The 14407-nt window shown below is 42.9% G+C and overlaps 1 long non-coding RNA gene across 1 annotated transcript in view; it reads left to right on the top strand.

The window, feature by feature from the left end:
- The window catches only part of LOC128410425 (uncharacterized), a 35532-nt gene extending 24533 nt beyond the window's left edge, over nucleotides 1-10999 (top strand). The window contains exons 3-4 of the long non-coding RNA XR_008329505.1: nucleotides 6149-6312; nucleotides 10715-10999. This is a non-coding gene — a long non-coding RNA (uncharacterized LOC128410425). The remainder of the gene's footprint in view (nucleotides 1-6148; nucleotides 6313-10714) is intronic.
- The last annotated feature ends 3408 nt before the right edge of the window (nucleotides 11000-14407 follow it).

Below are 14407 nucleotides of genomic sequence, written 5' to 3'. Positions count from 1 at the left end.
CTGCCATGCAGACATGGACAGACAGGAGACAAGAGACTGCGCAAACTGACTCACTGCTGCCACCACGTTCTTCAGAGATGGTTCCACCACCAGTCAAAACGCTGAAACCTCGTCACATACCCGTCCCAGTGTTCTGATGACATTTTAGTTCTGTTCTAATTTAACAGCCTATGATGAACTGAGGAGGTGGGTGGGTGGATAGACTTTGGCTTCCCACCCAAGCAAATCCGGAAATGCATATTATATTGGGAGAACAGTTCATTTAGCCCTAATTTTAGCATGGACACGTAAGTGACATTTCCTTACATGGCATCTTTCGCTGATGTGCTCCTCCTAGCTTGAAGTCAGGGCCCTCAAGGTTTCCGAAGTGAAAAGCGTGCATGGCAGCATCTTGAGGATCTGACAGATTTCAAATGCCTTGCCTGATTTTACATTGGAGATGAGCTTCAAGTAAAGAATGCTAAAAAGATGTTTAAGCTAAGAGGTTAGCCTCATACCATCTGGAGAAGCGCCGTCGCTGACGGAAGTAGCTCTGAGGTTTCCAAAGGACCACTAAAGCTCGCAGGCTGAATGCTTTCCGTGCAAAATGTTAGGCAACTCGCAGCAACAATTTCAATGTCTATCCACTCACGGATGGCTCTTTAAATGCAGCCAAGGAAGCAGAGCCCTGTACACAACAGCAAGTCTTCTTTACACTATCTCGTTGCTTACCGAGATTTATTGCATTTTGATAAACGATCGTTTATGTTGTTTTGACAATTGGAGAATTTATGAATCAGAGCTATTTGCCTAAAGTGATGAACTGAATTGTAAAAGAACCATTAGCAATGATGACACCATTTGAAATTTGTTTAAGAATCAAGTTACAGTTTTGCTTTCTTTTCAATATGGAGCAAAAAGACAGCCAAGGAGCATTCATTTCAGTGTAACAAGCTTCTGACAGGCCTCATCAAGAGAGCTTGCACAGCCAAAGTTATAGGATGGGTTTCCTACCCCCTGTTTCAGACGTACATAACTTTCCCAACTGAGACCAAGCAACCCCCCAACTCATATTTTCGTTTCATGTGCCATTTCCTGCTGGACACTGAAATGAGACAGGATAGAATCTTTATCTGGATATAATGGTTTTCTGACACCTTACTAGGACTGCTTAGAAAATGTCTACATACTATTCATATGATCCCAGTGGATATACTTGGATCAGAAAGTTTACTGTTTCCCAAATTTTACCCAAGCCAATGGTGTTTAGCTTCATTATTTGTCTCCATTTGTCCATTGTGTATATCACTGTCCCACATGCTATAATAGTGAGATGCAGGCTAAAAGCACAAAGCCAACCAGATTGGTCAACCACTTCTGACTCTCCTTCTGGGCACGACTTACCAACCAATTTAAAAGTTGCAAAGAGACAATGGATTGTGTTCAATGTTGCAGTTTTGCTTGCACAACAGACTTCCGGTACAAACATTGTAAATAGTTTCAAAACACAACCACAAAGCAAGCCAAATGCAAAATCCATAAACACCTCCACAAGAATCCACAGTAACTGTATTCAAGTCAAAATGGAGTTTAAATGAAAAGACCCAGAAAGGCCCCAGTATAATGAGAAGCAATAGTCAGAATGCCAATTTTTGTTTTCTACCCTTTAGAACTACTCTCTGCATGCTTCTTGTACCTTGCTAGACTGAACGAATAAAAAAAACCACACTATCTGATAGGTTTCAAAATCAAAAAGTACAAACAGGATGTACCTTGGGATTTTGAGTGTTCAAACCGGTGGGGGCTTTGACCCACAGGCTGAATGTGGACTTCCAGGCTTCTTTGTCCTGCCCTCAGGATTCTTCCCAGGTGACACCCTTCATTGGCCTTCATCTAAATGCCTCTCAGAAGCTTTTGCCCAGCTGGATTGCTGGAGGAAGCATTATGTTCATTGCATCCCAACAGAGGTTCTACTGGTAAAAAAATAATAATCTGTGTTGTTTATCTCTCTATGGGGAGTAGAGTTAAGAGAGGGAAACAGAAAGAAAGTGAGAACAAGCAAGATGTGACTAATTAGGAATCAAAGCTAGTCTGGTCTGGAAAATGAGAATGTAGTCATCTGCTAAAGAGGTGGCCTTCACTTTGGCCAGCCCCATGAATCTCCAGGAGCTTTCACCCCCTGAAGACTATCCTCTCAGCACTGAACTAAGAATGAATTGTGTTGTGAATTTGGACGGGGCAGCATAGACTGTATGTCTGAGTCCCTTCTAATTCCTGGATCCAGCAAGGGTTAAAATCAATGAAGGAGCCCCTTGTTTAATATGGCCAGGCAAGGGCCATAATGGTCCCCTAAGTATGAGTCATTAGGGGAACAAAGGAAGTGACTCCGCGCCAGAAAACAAATAGTTAGATTGAAGGACAATAGAGTTGTGTGTGAGAGATGAAAGTTAGAAGCAGGCAGAAGCCAAAAAGGGAGAGCCATGCTTGATTTCTGCTTGAATCTAAGGCTATGATGATGGGAGAAGCAGAATCTGTGAGTTAATGCTGTGAGTGAGCCCCTCCATCCTAGGCTCAGGTTGTAAAGGTAAAGGGACCCCTGACCATTAGGTCCAGTTGTGACCGACTCTGGGGTTGTGGCGCTCATCTTGCTTTATTGGCCGAGGGAGCCAGTCTACAGCTTCCTGGTCATGTGGCCAGCATGACTAAGCCACTTCTGGCAAATCAGAGCAGCACATGGAAACGCTGTTTACCTTCCCACCGGAGCAGTACCTATTTATCTACTTGCACTTTGATGTGCTTTCGAACTGCTAGGTTGGCAGGAGCAGGGATCAAGCAATGGGAGCTCACCCCGTCGCAGGGATTCGAACCGCTGACCTTCTGATCGGCAAGTCCTAGGCTCTGTGGTTTAACCCACAGCGCCACCCGCGTCCCACAGGCTCAGGTTGTATATATGTGCAAATAAATCCTATATCATAAAGACACCACAGTCTCTGCTGTCCCTTATTCCCAGGAAACGGAGCCCTGGGTTAGCATCTTGAACCCCTGGAATCTTGCACGGCTTGGAGACTGGGATGGTGTGCAACAATGTTATTACGAGACAATTCATTTTTCTGCTTCCCCTCCCTCGTTCTTTATTTGTCCCTCAGGTCAGTGGAATATTGGTTAGAAAGACAGAACCTTTAGTCTTGTCTCAAAAAGTTTATAAAAGTGGTGATGGCATGAGGAGTGAGAATCTGGTTGTTTACTGCTGGTAACTTGGCATCAGTTGTTTGGGAATCACTTGGCACTTTTCATGATGTGATATTTACGTTTTGGGTTTCTCTCTCAACCCCCCTGCCTCCATCAAGAGATCTTTGAAAACATGAACCAAATAATGTCACAATATGCTGTAGATCATCCATTTGAACAAATCAGCTCTGGAACAAATCAGTTATACTCCTGAATGCTCACACACACACACACACTGGCACAGAGACATAATTTAATCAGCTCCAAGATTCCTTATATATTATGACAAACCTGTGCACCTCCAGGGTGCTCATCTGCCACAGAGCAAATTTTATATGTCACTCAGATGTGTTCCAGCTTGCCATTATTTTTGTGGTGTCTGTAGCATGGTATTTATGGCAATTCGAGAACAATCTAAAGAAACATATTAAGAGCTTTGTGCAGGGGGGCGGGCGGGGAAAATAAAGCTACATATGTAGAGCTGATCTGCAGTTCATATGAATCAGTGTTAGTCACCACAGTAAATCAAACCATTTTGATTTACGCTAGTGGAGAGGACCTTGCTCCACATCCATGTTGGGAATGAATTTAACCCTGGGGTTGTTTGCGGAGAGCATTTCTTGCATTTTCTAATTGTTTTGTCTGCAGTGCACAGATTTTGAATAAAAAAACACAACAAAGTATTAAAAAATCCAAACAATGAAAACATTCATTTTTATTTTATTCTTTTTTTCTTAAAAAACAAACAAACTTCATAATGCCCTGGCAAGTTGGCTGTGGTTAGCTACTGTGAAAGCTTCACAAGCTGCCCCTCAATCTGGACCCCTGGAGAGGATTCCAAGTGAGGGGGAAGAGGAAACAGGAGAACAATGGAGAGACAATGAAAATTTGGTGGTGGGGGGTGGTGGTGGGGGAGAGAGAAATCATGGCAGGCTTCCAGCAGGCTTTCACACAGAAAGTATTTTTGGCCCACTACGAACGGATCAAGATCACGTCTTAAACTGAGGTATTGAAATTAAGTTAACAGTTTGGGTACAGATGTAACATATTTAGGGAATTAGCTGAGCTGTGTAGATACATCTGACGTCCAGACATACGTGATTCTCAATGTTAGGGCTGCCAGGCTTTTTTCAGCAGCTTGATATGCTGGAATTAGCAGGTGAAGGTATCTATGACATGGCCATAGCTACAGTGACCAACTGAACAGCTGGTAACCTTGTTCAGGGTTGCTGCTTCATGGCTGAAGGGCTATGAATGTGGTTAACTTCTCCCTTTTCAACATAGGCCTCAAGCAGAGACATTTCTGGGTTCCTGAGCAAGAGCTCGATTGCCCATGCAACCAATTCAGATGTCATGGTCCCATTTTGATTGAGAGGCTTGGAAATGTGCCCAGTGCTTATTCACTCTCTCCTCTCCTTTTCCTAAGCATAGTTTGCTGTGAGTGGGAATACTATACTGGGTGCTAACCAGGAATTATGTCCAAACCATTATTTGAAACTGCAGCTTGAAGAGAATTGCAAACCATAGTCCTGCCCTAAGCATCGTTTGCTTGATAATGGTTAGAAGCAGAACCAGAAAAAAGAAAATGGGGAACAATAGCAAAAGAGGAGGAGAAGGAAGAACATGACCCACAACATATTACCAACCCCTCAAACCATGGTTTAGAAGATTGGAGCATTGTGTTTATATTGGCAAGTCACTTATACATCATGAAAGAAGAGTGGAGAGAGAGAGAGAGAGAGAGAGAGAGAGAGAGAGAGAGAGAGAGAGAGAGATGATAAAGGGAGGCACAGATTTGCATATGCTAGCGTATATATGCATATGTACATTAAGAAAATACTATAATTTAAATCAGCAAAGGCAAACCCTGGCCCTTCAGATTTTGCTGAACTACAATTCCCAACGTCCCTAATGTTTATGCCGGCTGGGGTTTGCTGTATAAATAGACAATCCCTGGAGATCAATAAAAGTGAGTCTGGGGACAGATTATAGCCACCCATTCCCAGCCACTCAAGGGAGATGAAAGTGGTAACTGGGGTTTGCAGGGCTTTAAAAATGTTTTAAAACCTTATAAATAGTGTTTGGCCAGGAGTGGCAGTAGGGCAAAAGAAATAATGTCTGCTGTGGGAAAGTTTCTTGCCTGTTTCTGAGCTAATTCATCTCCATAACACCTATTCAAAAATGAAAAATCAGGTATTAATATTAGATTAGTTTTCAACCACCAATGAAGAAAGATTCACCTTGGTTTATCAACTTGAGTTCTCATAGGGTGATTGTTTAGGCGTATATTCTAGAAGTTGTTCCAAAAGTCTCAGATTTTCTGGCTCAAAACAGTGGGAAGATCGGAATCCAGAGATAGCTTGAAAAGTAGATTTCAAGAAATGTTGCTTTTATACTCAGCAAGGCACTTTGCAGTCTTCTTTCTCTTCTTCATACAGGCACAGAAGGAGAGAAAGAAAGAAACCAAAGATGGCAGGGAAGAGATAAGCCTTCTTGACATTGCATGGATTTCATCGCTGGCTCATGTACTCATGCAGGCAGTGAATCATACTGATAATTACAATAAGATCATGTTGAAAATAAATTCCCTCCGTTTTTAAGGAAGTGCAGATTTTGGAATTAGCTTACTGACTTCTAATGTTGTGCTACAAATAATTCCCCTAAATCAAATTTTAATTCCCTTTCTGCCATACCAGTTCTGTGTTGATTTAATTTTTTGCAGTCAGCTTAGCTATTTCCTTTGCTGTTTGTGCTAATAACTCTTTTTAATCATATTTGTTTGTGACTCCAGAGCCTAACGACACACGATACACACTGGGGAAGAGCAAAGATCTTCTCTTTCTCTCTGTGTCATTCTCCCACCCCCGAAACTTCATGCCCCCTCCCTTCAACACAAAGTCTTTCCACAATAAATCTTGCAATCATGTCGATTTTTGAAAAGAGGTAGAGCTCCGCCAGTCAACATCACCATGGCTGGAGACAACCTGTGGGGTCCCCAAGGAGGACAGACGGAAAGGCCCACCATCACCAGAGACCTCAGTAGCAGCTGCCCTTTCCTCAATCAAGGGGAAAGCAGCAGGGGCAAGTCCTCCTCAATCAAGCAGGGTAAGACCTTCCCGGGTCATTACACAGGTGTCCTATTCCCTGCAGAGAAGAACAAGGCTTCTTTAAGCTATTGGATAGTCGATCGAGGTGTCATCTTTTAAAGAGAAAGTAACTTCGCTCTTTCTTCAGTGTCTGCCTGACATGCTTGGTTGCCTGCCCTTCCTTCCCTGCCCCTTTGGCAAGCCTTACGTACATATGTTCCCTTGTAATGGATGCGCATGCATAATTTCCCCTATCCCTTCTCGATATTTTGATAATTTCATGCAATCATTTCCATTCAGTTCCTTCCTCACCTGCCCAGCATGCCTGAACCAAAGGTGTGTGTGTGCTCCTCAAAAAGATCAAAACTTTTTTTAAAAGGAGTACCTTAAAAGAAGCAAAAACAATATTGGTTAGGCAGGATGAATCTGGGACGGAAGAGGTCAAAAGGTGGGTCAAATAGATGATGGTGATGACGATGACGGTGATGACGACTGGCATTTTTATGCTGCTTTTCTGCCGATAAAAGACTCTTAAAGCAGATTACTGATATCAGTGGGAAGACAATCACTAGCCTCAGGTTCACAATCTAAGAGTCATGAAACAAAGGGGGGGGGGAATAATATCAGGGAGAAAAACAAACTCAGACACTTAGTGAACAGAAGCAAAGGCATATTTTCCAGAGGATCAAAAAATTGTTGCTTTTTCAGCAGAGCTGCTGGAGAGGCCCTTCAGCCTCCTCTCTCCTCTCACAGGCTGCTGTAGGTGACAACTTAGGAAGGAGCCTAATGCAGTTTGTCTCTTAAGCAGATCTGATGCAGTGCCATCATTGCCTGTCCTGATGTTTTCCCATGAGTGTTCCTTCTTCTCATCCCAACCACTAAACTCCAGATCCCAAACCTGAAGAGACTCCAGCTATCTAAGCAGAAGGGGGCCAAGGTGTGGGTCAGACTCTCCTAGAATTACTTAAGTTGATTTTATGTGGCTGCTGCTTTAGTGGGATCAGAGATGAGGACCTGAATGGACAGGGAGCAGACAGGGCTGTTTCCTGGGCGCTGAGATTCAACTCCTGTTCCCCTCCCCCCCAACTTTTGATGGTTGTAAAATCCTAGCCCTCAGAATCCCCAGTTTTTCCAGAAACAGTTCTGGGTAAGTTGCTAAGATACTATCTTGCGTTTAAGCCAAGCTAGTACTGTTTACAAGCTCATTCAGAATGTGATAGTTTGAATCACAGCAAGATATGCATTGTTCTCTCTCTCTCTTCAGCCTCCCATCTAAACTTTCCTTATTCTTCCTCCCACCTCTTCTGACCACAATGTCCACTGCCCTAGTTGATTTGTTCTGGAATTAAACCAACGAATACGAGATTCTAATATGGGATCACTAGAAAACCAAGCCAAATGTTGACATTAAAACACTTGTGATCTCTTGAAGCATGTCACGAGGTTCATTATTATGGGTCTTTATAGCATTTAATAAATATTTATCTCTTCTGAAACTGTTACAGACATCTTTTAAATTTTTCATTTATGAAGATCTAATGAACACTTAATGTTTTTAATAAATGACTAATCAATTGTTATATTATTAGAGAGTCCAAAAGATCAGGGAACTGCTTATAACTATATTTTATAACCATATATTGATGAGCTTATAACCATAACACAGTTCTGTAATATGCCTATATGCACCTATTAATCACAATGCCGCAAGGGACCATCTTCCCTGCCCAGGCTGTATTGATATACAGCACCACTCCACAGGTGTGAGTTGGCTAAGCGGGAGGAACAACGTGGCTCAGAAGCTAAGTCAGCACCTTTCATCTCTTTCAGAAGTCTTCAAGACAAGCAACCCAATTATGTAAAGTAATAGAAAGATTAGACCCTAAGGGTGCAGTCCAGAGAAATTTAGGCCCACTCAAATCCCGCTAATTCCAACAGGACTTAAGTGTGCCTAATGTTCACTTGATTGTGCTGTAAGACTGCAATCTAAAACCGATTAAGACGCAGTGCATGGACTCCAGCTCATTTAGCACCATTGATTCCATGTGACCATTGACTTCAGTGGGATTAAATTAGTCTAAATCCAAATGTTCCAGTTTTCCTGGTTTGCGGATAGAGTTGCCAAGCTGAAATTCTGCAGCCAATGATTCTAGGAGAGTCCCACAGCAGGAACAGCTTCAAAGTCACAGAATAAAGATTTAAGATACTAATGATAATTGAAATGTTATGCTCATCTGAATGGCTGCTTCTCAAGTTGTTCTTTCATTGCCTTGAGTCTAACATAGCAACATGGGAAGTGCCCCAAAGGAAGCATTTTCATGGGATTCCATCCCAGAAGGCATTTTTGGGGATTCCACAATGCAATGAGAATTCCGCCATGATTTCTGCCTGCTGTATACGTGGATGAGGAACCAGCAGAGCTCATTCCTATCTAGAAGAAACCTTGGAGCATTTGATTGACAGCCCCAGTTCTTATTCCCAATTGTAGCTGGACTTCCTCTGACCAGCATAGCTCTTGTGATGTGCTCAGATACATATCGTTGTGCACAAACCTTAGGGCAATCTGACATGTAGGACCCCATCGTATCAAAGTGATTTCCAGTACTGTTTCTCTTCATTGATAACATCTGCTAAAATGTCACAAAGACTCTGTGAGGTAACCCTGTGAAGAGTTGACATTAAAAATCCCCTAAGATTGAATCATTTGTTTTCTAAAGCCACTACAGGCAACTCCCAATTTACGCAGGGGTTACGTTGCAAGGTACCACACATTTAAGTGAAATTGCGTATATTTGAAACACCATTGAGAAAACCTGCAAGCACCCTATTCTGCCTCCCACTCTGCCCCATTCTGCCCATTTTTGTGACTTTGGGGGTCACTTCCAGGTTTGACATGATGCATGCATGGTTGAACACATATTGGATGTGCCTGAAACTGTACATAGTTTGTTCCAAGAGACATATAACTGTGTTCTGAAGTGTTTGGAAAAAACATTTACGTCGAGATATTGCACAGAGTTGGATGGGAGGCTAGCCTTGAATCCCCAAAGTGTCTTTTTTAAATAGCCCCACCAAAAACAATGGGGATACTGCAGAATAAACAACTAAGGATCTTAACGTCAATAGAATTAGTTTTAGAAGTCAAAGACCAGCTTGCTTGTAGAATTCTTGCCTCCTGCCCTCTGCTGGTGTTTTCAGACAATTCACACAAACAACTCCATGCTTACTCCTAAACAACTTCTTAGACACAGAACACCTGCTCTGAGACAAATCCCCAGGCTGCTGCTCTTTTCTGCCTCTCTCTCTCTCTCTCTCTCTCTCTCTCTCTCTCTCTCTCTCTCTCTCTCTATATATATATATATATATGCATAAACACAATTAACAAGGGCTGGAAAGGCAGATGGGAGATTGGCTTTGTTATAATGATCAGGGAGGGGTGCTTCCATTTTATTTCTTTGATCTTCCCCCACTCTTCAAGCGTCACTTCTCCACAGGCTAGGTATACAGGCTTGTCATATGTCTTTGCAGCGTCTCATAGGAATAGGGCTGTTATGATTTCTACCCTTAACACTATTAGTATGGAATATTAAATATTCCATACAATTGCAGTCTACAAGTTGGCAAGGAACGAAACATAAGAAACAAATCATGTGCCAGCCTTCTAGTAGAGAGAGGGTTACAAAATGATGCCACGAAAACCATCAGGTCATTAGAAACCATGCACAGTTTCCAATGTGAGCTTTAACAGACTTAAAATAGAACCCAGAAAGCATTTTCTTTGGTTGATTAGCCAAACTAATCACTCACAGTTCTAATCTTATTGAAGTTTGTGTGATTTGCATTTTTTGCTTAATGATTTTGGTATATAACCCAGGATTTATGTTAATGGCAGGGACCTGCACCACGCAAATCATTATCGCCATTAGAATTTATCTTACGGCATGAACTTGCAGTACTTATCCTGTCACACTTTCATTTTATTAGAAAAGTTTGCAGAGTTAGAAGTCATTTAAAGTCATTTAATTGTTAAATGTTAATTAAAAATGCAATGGGTAATAGATTTTGACTGAGCACAGACGCAGTTCTATTGCTGCCATCAAGCATGTGAACTAAAAATACGATATGATTGGCCAAAGTGTATTCATTTTCCGGGAGAGTAGTAACCAGGCCACAGGCCACTTTCCTCTCAACATTACTCCCTCCTCCCTCTCCATCAGCACAAGGGGCAAAAAGCAAAACTATTTTTCTAGAAGCGGAAGTGCTTAAGCTGCGTTATAATAGGAATAACCTCAGCCAAGGATATTTCTTTGTGAATTAATGACCGACTGGAGTTAATGGTCATTGGCTTCACCTTAGGCCCTCAATTAAACCCTGAACCTCAGTTGGTATCACTTAATTGACTTAGTTTCATTTCATTTCAGCATTTCTAAACAGCCTGCCTGGAATCACCCTGACAGAGTTGCGTGGCCTTTGTAGATGTGGTCTGACATACCCTCCGTCCTCCTGCCTGGACACTTCGTTTTGTTTTGACATGGTTGCACAATGCCCTGTCCATGCATCGGCGCAGATAACAGCAGATGACTGCGGCTAAATCTAGCTCAAGAAATGGGAGTGTAGCAAAGGATGCAATGTAGTCGAAATGAAAGACTTAAGCCCCATTGCTTTGAATGAGAAAAGAAGGCTTCAGTGCAATTACATGGGAGTAAGAGCCAACATGGATAAGAGCATGGAGTAAGAGCCCCCTTCATGGATCACTGCCTTGCCGTGGCGAAGGGGCTTGAAGAACTCAGAGAAGCTATGAACTACGCCGAGCAGGGCACACAAGATGAACAGGTCATAGTGGAGAGTTTTGACCAAACGTGATCCACCTGGAGGAGGAACCGGCAAGCCACTCCAGTATCCTTGCCAAGAAAACTCCATGGACAAAGACAACAGGCATATAAAAGTTATGACGCCGGAAGATGAGCCCCTCAGGTCGGAAGGCGTCCAACATGCTACTGGGGAAGAGCGGAGGGCAAGTACAAGTAGATCCAGAGCTGATGAAGCGGCTGGGCCAAAGCCGAAAGGACGCTCAGTTGCGGATATGCCTGGAAGCGAAAGGAAAGTCCAATGCTGTAAAGAAAAATATTGCATAGGAACCTGGAATGTAAGAACCATGAACCTAGGTAAGTTGAAGGTGGTCAAAAATGAGATGGCAAGAATAAATATTGACATCCTGGGCATCAGTGAACTAAAATGGACGGGAATGGGCGAATTCAGTTCGGATGACCATCACATCTACTACTGTGGGCAAGAAACCCGTAAAAGAAATGGAGTGGCCCTCATAGTCAACAAAAGAGTGGCGAAAGCTGTACTGGGATGCAATCTCAAAAATGATAGAATGATCTCGATACGAATCCAAGGCAGACCTTTTAACATCACAGTAATCCAAGTTTATGCACCAACTACTGGTGCTGAAGAAACTGAAATTGACCAATTCTATGAAGACTTACAACACCTTATAGAAGTGACACCAAAGAAGGATGTTCTTCTCATTATAGGGGATTGGAATGCTAAAGTAGGGAGGCAAGAGATAAAAGGAACAACTGGCAAGTTTGGCCTTGGAGATCAAAACGAAGCAGGGCAAAGGCTAATAGAGTTCTGTCAAGAGAACAAGCTGGTCATCACAAACACGCTTTTCCAACAACACAAGAGACGACTCTACACATGGACATCACCAGATGGGCAGTATCGAAATCAGATTGATTATATTCTCTGCAGCCAAAGATGGAGAAGCTCTATACAGTCAGCAAAAACAAGACCTGGAGCTGACTGTGGCTCAGATCATCAGCTTCTTATAGCAAAATTCAAGCTTAAACTGAAGAAAGTAGGAAAAACCACTGGGCCGGTAAGATACAATCTAAGTCAGATCCCTTATGAATACACAGTGGAAGTGACGAACAGGTTTAAGGATTTAGATTTGGTGGACAGAGTGCCTGAAGAACTATGGATGGAGGCTCGTAACATTGTACAGGAGGCAGCAACGAAAACCATCCCCATGAAAAGGAAATGCAAGAAAGCAAAGTGGCTGTCCAACGAGGCCTTACAAATAGCGGAGGAGAGAAGGCAAGCAAAATGCGAGGGAGATAGTGAAAGATACAGGAAATTGAATGCAGATTTCCAAAGAATAGCAAGGAGAGACAAGAAGGCCTTCTTAAACGAGCAATGCAAACAAATAGAGGAAAACAACAGAATGGGAAGAACCAGAGATCTGTTCAAGAAAATTGGAGATATGAAAGGAACATTTCGTACAAAGATTACCATAATAAAGGACAAAAGTGGTAAGGACCTAACAGAAGCAGAAGACATCAAGAAGAGGTGGCAAGAATACACAGAGGAATTATACCAGAAAGATATGGATGTCTCGTGCACCCCAGGTAGTGTGGTTGCTGACCTTGAGCCAGACATCCTGGAAAGTGAAGTCAAATGGGCCTTAGAAAGCACTGCAAATAACAAGGCCAGTGGAAGTGATGGTATTCCAGCTGAACTATTTAAAATTTTAAAAGATGATGCTGTTAAGGTGCTACACTCAATATGCCAGCAAATTTGGAAAACTCAGCAGTGGCCAGAAGATTGGAGAAGATCAGTCTACATCCCAATCCCAAAGAAGGGCAGTGCCAAAGAATGCTCCAACTACCGCACAATTGCACTTATTTCACACGCTAGCAAGGTTATGCTTAAAATTCTACAAGGAAGGCTCAAACAGTACGTGGATCGAGAACTCCCAGAAGTGCAAGCTGGATTTAGAAGAGGCAGAGGAACCAGAGACCAAATTGCAAACATGCGCTGGATTATGGAGAAAGCTAGAGAGTTCCAGAAAGACATCTACTTCTGCTTCATTGACTATGCAAAAGCCTTTGACTGTGTCGACCACAGCAAACTATGGCAAGTTCTTAAAGAAATGGGAGTGCCTGATCACCTCATCTGTCTCCTGAGAAATCTCTATGTGGGACAAGAAGCTACAGTTAGAACTGGATATGGAACAACTGATTGGTTCAAAATTGGGAAAGGCGTACGACAAGGCTGTATTTTATCTCCCTGCTTATTTAACTTATATGCAGAATACATCATGCGAAAGGCTGGGCTGGATGAATCCCAAACTGGAATTAAGATTGCCGGAAGAAATATCAACAACCTCAGATATGCAGATGACACAACCTTGATGGCAGAAAGTGAGGAGGAATTAAAGAACCTTTTAATGAGGGTGAAAGAGGAGAGCGCAAAATATGGTCTGAGGCTCAACATCAAAAAAACGAAGATCATGGCCACTGGTCCCATCACCTCCTGGCAAATAGAAGGGGAAGAAATGGAGGCAGTGAGAGATTTTACTTTCTTGGGGTCCATGATCACTGCAGATGGTGACAGCAGCCACGAAATTAAAAGACGCCTGCTTCTTGGGAGAAGGGCAATGACAGGCCTAGACAGCATCTTGAGAAGTAGAGACGTCACCTTACCAACAAAGGTCCGTATAGTGAAAGCCATGGTTTTCCCAGTAGTGATGTATGGAAGTGAGAGCTGGACCATAAAGAAGGCTGATCGCCGAAGAATTGATGCTTTTGAATTATGGTGCTGGAGAAGACTCTTGAGAGTCCCATGGACTGCAAGAAGATCAAACGCATCCATTCTTAATGAAATCAGCCCTGAGTGCTCACTGGAAGGACAGATTGTGAAGCTGAGGCTCCAGTACTTTGGCCACCTCATGAGAAGAGAAGACTCCCTGGAGAAGACACTGATGCTGGGAAAGATGGAGGGCACAAGGAGAAGGGGGCGACAGAGGATGAGATGGTTGGATAGTGTTTTCGAGGTTACCAGCATGAGTTTGACCAAACTGCGGGAGGTAGTGGAGGACAGGGGTGCCTGGCGTTCTCTGGTCCATGGGGTCACGAAGAGTCGGACACGACTAAACGACTAAACAACAACAACAACAACAAGAGCCAACAAAGGCCTGTATAGTTAAAGCTATGGTTTTCCCAGTAGTGATGTATGGAAGTGAGAGCTGGACCATAAGGAAGGCTGATTGCTGAAGGATTGATGCTTTTGAATTATGATGCTGGTGGAGACTCTTGAGAGTCCCA

Source organism: Podarcis raffonei, chromosome 1 (assembly GCF_027172205.1).
Source record: "Podarcis raffonei isolate rPodRaf1 chromosome 1, rPodRaf1.pri, whole genome shotgun sequence".
Taxonomy (NCBI): Eukaryota; Metazoa; Chordata; class Lepidosauria; order Squamata; family Lacertidae; genus Podarcis; species Podarcis raffonei.
This window is presented reverse-complemented; position numbering and strand designations above follow the sequence as displayed.